Source organism: Martes martes, assembly GCF_963455335.1.
Source record: "Martes martes genome assembly, chromosome: X".
In the NCBI taxonomy this organism is placed as follows: domain Eukaryota; kingdom Metazoa; phylum Chordata; class Mammalia; order Carnivora; family Mustelidae; genus Martes; species Martes martes.
Window position 1 is genome coordinate 114154198 of NC_137897.1, and position 8429 is coordinate 114162626.

An 8429-nucleotide genomic window follows, 5' to 3' on the forward strand; every position below is an offset into this window, starting at 1 on the left:
AGTTCATTCACAATGCAGCTATCACTGGTATTCATTTCCAGAACTTTTTCAAACAGAAGCTCTGTACCCATTGGTACCCAGAGAACCAAGAACTCCCCACTCCACCTTCCCCCCAAACCCTCGGTAATTTCTATTCTACTTTCTGTATCTATGAATTTGCCTCCTCCAGGTACCTCTTTAAGGGGAATTATACAGTATTTGTCCTTTTGTGTCTGGCTTCTCTCACTTGACATAATGTTTTCAAGGTTTATCCATGTTGTAGCATGGATCAGGACTTCATTCCTTCTATGGCTGAATAATATGTTTCATTTAGCCAGTCATCTGCTGATGGACACTTGTGCTGTTTTCACCTTTTAGCTATTGTGAATACTGTTGCTATGAACACAGGCATACAAGTATTTGCTTGCATACCTCTTTTCAATGGGGGGGTATGTAATTGGGAGAGGAATTGCTAGATCGTACGGTAACTCTATGTTTACTTTTTAAGGAACCACCAAACTGTTTTCCACATCCTTATCAACCACTTGTTAGTTTCAATTTTTTCCACAGTAGCCCTCCTACTAGGAAGTGGTATCTCATGATTTTGATTTGCATTTCTCTAATGTTTAATGATGTTGAGCATCTTTTCAGGTACCTATTGGCCATTTGTATAACTTCTTTGGAGAAATATATACAAAAATCCTTTGGCCATTTTGGATCAAGTTTAGTTTTTTATTTAGTTATAGTATAAACTTATGCCTCTGAAACCTAAATCACAAAAATGTTTAGAATTTGAACTAGCAAAAGGCTTTATTGAGGAAGACTGTTTTGCCACTGTAATTATTTAGAAATGCTGGGGTGTGGTGATAATTAAAAGATCACCTTTTTTGGGTTTTATAGTTGTATTAAAACTTTGCAGACAAAGATCCTTTTTATCACCTGCCCTGGGAGTGGACTACTCCCACTCCCTACCCCCAGTTTCTTAGTGAGAAAAGAACCTAATCAGTATTGGTAGGTGACCAGGACATGATTTCTTTGTTTTGTCTTTTTTTTTTCTTTTTTGAAACTATCATAGTCACAGTCACCGTCCACACATCAAACCCTCTTCCCGTCTGGGTTGTAGCAATCTGGACCCTAATGTTGTTCTCTATCCCAAGCAAATGCAGTAACAGCACATCCATATATTACTTGCCCCTGTGATAAAGTGTTCAGGAGGGGAATTTATCTTCAGTGCTCTGTTCTGAAGCTCAGTCCTTATCCCTAATGTCTGGCTAACAGTGGACCTGAGGGTCCGGTCCCCAACCATTCAGGATACCACTTCCCTCCCTTCTCACACACCTGCCTTGGCTCCTGCCTCCCTCTCCACCAATGAAGAATTTGCAGAGACACACAGGATTTCATCTTTTTGCAACTTGATTTTTATTTTAATCATAGCCATCAGTTTGCCCTGTTGGTATGAGATTCAGCTTCTATGTGGTTGGCCATTTCCCAGAAAGCAGGCCTCTGGAGACGCAACAAATATTTCTTTCCTTCTTTTTTTTTTTTTTTTTTAAGATTTATTGATTTGTTAGAGAGAGAGAGAGAGAGGGAAGGGAGGGATAGAGGGAGAGTGTGAGTGAGAGAAGCAGACTTCCCACTGAGTACAAAGCCTGCCTAGGGCCTTGATCTCAGGACTCTGAGATCATGACCTGAGCTGAAATCCAGAGTCAGAAGCTTAACCAACTGAGCCACCCTGGTGCCCCTCAACAGGTATTTCTAAGGTATTTTGAAGGATATTTTGGTCTTCCTGGTTGTTGTTGGTGCCTGGATGGCAAGAGAATGAGGCCAGGGCATTAGTTTGGAGAAAGCCATGAGGACTAAATGGGAAGGGGGGGCTTCATGAAAAAGGATGGAGACCGATGAGGGGCTTTGTGCCAGGCAGGGATAGGGTAAAGGACTTGGGAGACAAAGAGGAAGTCATCTCACCTCGACACCATCTCTGGACCTCGCTTGACAGAGGGTCTTTCTCATCTTCCTCCCTTTGGTCCTTGGGGTTGGTTGTATTATAAGTATCCCAGGCCCCTGTGTTTTCCTGGTTACCTTAGCCATGATGAAGGCAAGAACCAGCCTAACCCAGAGCCTCTGACATGCCTATATGTACCATCCCGAGGAATGAGGAGTCACGTTCTTCAGTTTGATTGATCAGCTAAGCACTACCCAGCCAATGGTGGTTTGGGCACATTAGATGTCACTGAGCTCCTCTTTGGACATCAATATAGCATGGCGGATACTGGGGACGGCATGATATGGCTTTGAAATCACAAAGTACGTCTCTTAACACCTCTGTGGGTGTGGTTTTGGGGAGGCTCAAGTTCTCTGGTTGGATGAAAGGGGCTTTCTTTAACCCTCTAAAGAGCATTCTCACACTGACCTGTTAACCTTCCTCATCACTCCTCTTTCAATTCTGGAGGCTCACAAAGTAAGGAGAGGGTATTTTCTCCAAGTCATTCCCCATGGCCACCACTATTCCATGATTCATTCTCTTCTCTCTCCCCCTTCACATTACCTAGTATTTTGTATATCTTACCTAAAATCCCTCCAGGCTAATGTGGCCATTTTTAAGTCTTCATGGTGTTGTGGATCATCCTACTTCTCTCCTACTAGAATAGATACAATTAAAAAGACAGTTACAGACATTGGTGAAGACGCAGAGCAACTAGAAATCATAGACAGTGGTACAATCACTATAAAATAGTGCAATCACTTTGGAAAACTGGTAGTTTCTACAAAAGTTGAACAAACCTCCCTGGGATCCAGCCATTGCACTCTCTTTTAAAACTTTTCTGATCTTATTTGTTACTCTAGAAAATCTCATTTTTGACTAGACTCAGACTTAGAGATAGAAGCTCTCAGAGAGGACTGCCTCCATCTCTTGGCAATTTGTTGCTGGCATTTTTCTTGGGCTTCCTTCATTCTCTTGGCCAAAAGTTTAGTATAGTTTCTTCAGAGCAGTACACAGATGGTTGTGTTGGAGGACATGTGGAGTAACAAGATGCCGAATCTTAAGTGCTTTAGTTCTAGGTTTCTTACCTTCTTCGTTTAGGACATTTCTCACAACATACTTGTGGACATCATCTTCTTTAGAGAGATCGAAAAATTTGCAGATTCTGCTAGCTCTTTTAGGCCCCAGGTGATGAGGCACAGTAGTATCCATGAGTTCAGGAATATCCTTCTCCCCCCCCCCCTTTTTTTTTACAATGACCAAATTGAAAACACTGACATCCGTAGAGCAACCCCAGACTTTCTTTCTCTAGTCCTACTTGGTCTGTAGCAGGAATGCCCATTACTCAGCAACAGCCAGACACGGCCATGGGTCAAGACACCCCGATTCCTGCAGGAGGCTTGCTTGTCATTGCCACCACTGATTCAGACCACGGAACCTTCCATTTTTCCTGGAGCATCAACAGCAACTTCTGTAGCTTCTCAAATAAGGTACAAAGTTTATGTTCATCGTCCACTTCAGTGAGTTTCTGGCAGCTAGGAGCTAGGAAAGAGTGTTCGGGTTTGTTCTAACAGCCCGCTGCCTTTGAAGTGCCACAAAAAAGAGCCAGCCACTGCGATCTTAAATTATTTATTCAAGGGCAATGAAAACATGTCTCTACAAAGACTTGTAGGAACGTTCCTAGTAGCTTTATTTGTAATAACCGAAACTGGAAACAAAGTGAGTGCAAATGTCCATCAGTGGGTTGTGTGGGTGAATAAGGTATTTTCATAGAATGGAATGCCATTCAGTAATACAGAGTAATGAAATCCGATACGTGCAGCAACATTGATGAATCTCAAAAAAACATTAAGGTGAGTGAAAGAAGCCACACAAAACAATGAAAAAACACCTTCTGTTTGAAATTGCAACGTGATCACAAATTTGATCCAGAGTCTGCTTGCCACTTGCAGAAGAAGCGGCAAAGGTACCTGTGCTTCTCATTTGCGCCCCAAAGCTCATGCCAGTGCATGTTAGCATGGCATGTAAGACTCTGTGGAACTCAGCTGGGAGATCCCAAGTTTGCATCCTGTGCGATCGAGGGGATGCTACAGGGCAGAATGTAAAAGGGTCCTGAATGCCAACAGAGAGTCGGCAGGCCATGCATAGGATCGGGAATCCCAACAAAATATATAGGGTTCTCTATCAGAAGCAACTTTTTGAAGAACTGCTCAGGCAAAGCAGGGGAACCAGTGTAACGTTTCTTCCGCACTTGCTGTTTAGCTTTAGAAAGCCAAAGTCATCCGCTTATAGCTGACTGTGTAATTTCTCACACAAGCTAGGAGACCTCTTTTAAAGTGAAATTGAGGGTATTAATGAGCACACCTGGATAAACAAGAGTAAACTAGGCTTGTGCTGGGCAAACATGGACCAATCGTCCAGCAATCTAAATGAGAAGAGTCCTTTGGATCAATTAGTTTGTGATACGGGATTCAGCGCTCTGCAAGTCACAGTTTGACAGATGGTCATGAAACAACTGTGGGGTTCTCTAATTGCCGTGAGGCTTGGGGAAAATTGTTTCACCTAAATTATCATGTTGAGTTTGTGATGAGGCCTAAGAGGCTGTTGCTTTGAGGAAATGTGAGCCTCAAATATAAGAATATAACTGATGCGAAGTTGCCTAATACTTTTGAGGCAACCAACTACAGAATGAATCAGAGAAGGGAAATTTGTATTGAGGCTCTGGGCGGAAATGTAGAGATGGTCCTCAGGCAAGAGATCAAACTTAGAGATTTATTTAAGCACTCTGCTTGCGTCATCTCAGTCCGTTCTCTCAACAAATCTGTGACACCGGTAGTATTAACCCAATTTTGTAAGTGAGAGAAATGACGACTCAAGAGCTAAAGCATCCTGTTCAAGTTCACACAGCTAGTGGTGAGTCAGGAATTGAACGTAATTCTCTCTGACGCCAAGCTTAGTGTTTGTTCCACTAAAGGCCATGCTGTCCTTACTAGTCATTTACCACTAATGGCTCTCACTGCCCAGAATACAGAGACAAACCAGAGGATGGCTGTTGGAAGGTTCATAAAACTGAATCTGGAATTGAATCTGGAAAGTCTAAAATGTTCTTTTAGAGAAATTGTAACGCAAGTAGACCCTAGAACCTCGTGGTCTGTTGTGTCTGGGGCAGTGCTTTTTAAGCTTTAATGTACTTACAAATCACTTGATAAAATGCAGATTTTGATTCAGTAGGTCCGAGATGAAGCTTGAAATTTTGCCTTTCTTTTTTCTTAAATATTTTTATTTATTTGAGAGAGAGAGCAAGAACACATGAGTTGGCGGGGAGGCAGAGGGAGAAGCAGACTCCCCACTGAGCCCGATATGGGGCTCGATCCCAGGATCCTGGGATCATGACCTGAGGTGAAGGCAGACACTTAACTGGCCGAGCCATCCAGGTGTCCCCCAAAGCTGATATTCTTTTGCCGTCTGGTTTGTGGACCACTCTTGAGTAAGGAGACTGCAGGATAGGAATGGATCTGGGTGATTCTTGAAGTTCGCTTTAAGAAAGTTTAATTCTGCCAGTGAGAAGGTCATTCCTTTGTGACTTTGTTTTTTGTTTTTTTTTTGTTTTTTTTTGTTTTTGTCTCTAATGCGAACCCGTTGGTATTAGGACAAACCACTAGTACATATGTTTCTTTTTTTTTTTTTTTTTTAAGTAGATCTTCTCCTGTTTTCTCTCCTCTACTGTCCGGCATTTATGTGAATGACCGGGCTGACCATTATGTTCTCCAAATAGCCACAGTCAATTTAAATATTAAAGAAGAATATCTGTTTGCCTTCATAGAGAGTGAACACATTCAGAACACTGCAATTATCCAACATAGATCGGCTTTGGATCTATTAAGTAGAAAGGATGGCTGCATCATTTCTGGGGTAACTCTCAAATATAATACACTTTCAGTGGGGTTTTCTCCCTTACTGAGATGATACGTACAACTGAATAGTGAAAGAACTAGAAGAAAAATGGCAGAGTATTCTGTCCTTTGGTTTATTTAGGGCTCTTGGTGGGGGGGGGGTTGTCACCAAAGGGCAATTCTACAAGTCAGTTTTGATAGGAATGACTGAAGTCTCTTCCAAGTTATTAAGCATACTTACATAATTTAATTCTTTAAGGAGAGTCCCTGAGGAAGATAACCAAGATAAACAAGGAGTAAAAACAAATGACATTTTGGAGACTGTAAAAAAAAAAATCTAGAGAAATGAGTTTTGTTTAGAGAGAGAAAAGGGACAGAATGAATATACAATTACTGAAAAACCTGCTCCTTCTCTTCTAATGACAAAAAGAGCGATATCACCAAACTTTAATCTCCGGGCAAGCAGCAGAAAGAGGACAGGATCTGCCTCCACACTGTACCACCTACTCCCTCACTTCTCTTTGTTTCTACTCTACCACAGATTACCTCATTACTTTGAAAGGATTTTTTTTAAAATCTTGAGTCATTCTGGAAGTCTTTCCAATTGTGGTCTGAACAACCAATATTAGGAATTACTTTTTTTAATCTTTAACCTCTTGGAAACAAAGAACATTTTGAAAAATTGACTTTGCTTGTGTCATTTATTTAATACTCATTCCCTTATAAACATCATTCTCCTCAAAAAGCAGCACGCAGAAATACAGCTGCCCTTGTCTGTAATGACTTTCCCGCAGTTCCAATAAATGTCACCGGTCCTTTCAGAAAGGAAACATTACCCCCCACTCCCTTGGATCTTTAAATATTTATTCACTGATAACCTGAACACATGTGTTTCACTGGGAGAAGGTGTGTTGGTTCCTCGAAGGCTTTTCAAAAATCAATAGTGTGCAAAGTGATCTGTGAGATCATAGGAAAATTCTGTAACTTTGAAATTTCGCAGTGTTTTCATCTATATTTCTGATGGATCTTCAATTGTCAGAAGACTCTTCAATGGACCCCTTTTAGCCATGCGCAAGAAAGGACCTGTAAATAGGCACCAGGGTGAGGCTAGCAGAGAATTTAAAGGAGGTCTTTTATTAAGTCAATCTTTGAGGTCTGTTTGTTAAAATTTTACAATATCATTCTGGGTTTTGGTAACACTCCCTGTATTTAGGTTGGAAGAAATTAATAATATCAGTCCACTACATCTTTTACAGTCCTCAGGGAAACCGTTTCAATAGAGAAGGGCTTTCTGAGTTCTTCCTCCCCCTCTGCTACTATTCACTTTTCAGCTACTTTTCTAAAAGCGTCTTTGAAATCACATATCCTTTTGGTCAGTGCTAGAAGAAGAGGGCTTTCTGACTGCGAAGCCAGCTCCTTCTTAGCAACAGATGACCCACACGCACCCGGAATAGCTACAAGCTCTGTGCTTTCTGTGTGTCTCTTGTATGATCAGTGACAATTTGCTTAGTTTCCCCTCACCTGCTTCCTAGCTAGTAATTACCCAGAGACAGAATCTTTGTGTAACCCTGACTTACAGCTATTAGAATAGGATGTAATTGTACCAAGTGTAATTGGCTTCAGTGGCAGAGCCCCATTAACCTGGCACGGCCGTTCTTAAAGCAGCCTGTGATCTAGCTCATTAAATTTTATCTTCAGTAATAGGAAAAGTTATGACCTTTGCTGTTCCCATCTTCATGTATTTATGCAGCCGAGTCACCTAGGATATCAATACATACAGTGTCACCGAAATGCAGAGGCAAGCCAACCTTGGGTACCGGGAGTGACTAAAAATTGAGTTCCAAACGTAATGCCAATGAAAGCCAGGATCCATATTTAAAGAGGGTCCTGAAAGGTCTGAGGCAAGAAAAGGATTCTGCTGGGTGACGTGCCCTCCTGCCCATGTATCTTCCTTTCCAGCAGCATGGACGGCAACTGGCAGTTGAGCTCTCTGTCCTGGGAGAGGTGCACAGGGAATTTCTCAGCACACACATGTTCCTACAGTAGAATGACTGCAAGAAGAAAGCCATTGGGTTTATCTGAGACCCACAGTGGACAAAGAACTGGACTGGGTTGTTACCTCCGGTTGGGTCTGAACCTGCCAGCAAAAATAGGAGAAGGTGCTTACCCAAACTGGGCCAGTTTGCCCATTGAGAAAGGAAGAATAAGAGCTTAGGTATTCTCTACGATCACTTCAAAGTAGAGATTTCAAGACAGCCAAATAGGCATTATGTTTAAGTTCTTAAAATGAAGTTAGTTCTGAACAATTAAGTTGCATCACGTCAATTCTCCCTTTCATTCGGAGACAGGACTCATAATGATTACCTCATGGCTGATCAAGGTAACCCAAGAAAAATTTGTTAATTAAGAAGAAAAGAAAGCTTTTATGTGCCTAAGAGCTTTAGAATGTGCTAGAACATCAGAAGTTTCCTGATCTGACAATTTTATGTTTGATGGTTAGTTTTCTGTGTCGACTTGGCTAAGCTGTAGTACCTAGTTATTTAATCAAACACTAAGCTCAGTGTTGCTGTGAAGGC

The 8429-nt window shown here is 41.6% G+C and overlaps 1 pseudogene across 1 annotated transcript; it reads right to left on the reverse strand.

The window, feature by feature from the left end:
* Nucleotides 1-2851: 2851 nt before the first annotated feature.
* LOC308337500 (small ribosomal subunit protein eS6-like) lies at nucleotides 2852-3971 on the reverse strand (annotated as a pseudogene). The gene is made up of 2 exons: nucleotides 3931-3971; nucleotides 2852-3379 (listed from the first exon to the last, which is right to left on the reverse strand). The product of its transcript is annotated as a small ribosomal subunit protein eS6-like (transcript).
* Nucleotides 3972-8429: the final 4458 nt, after the last annotated feature.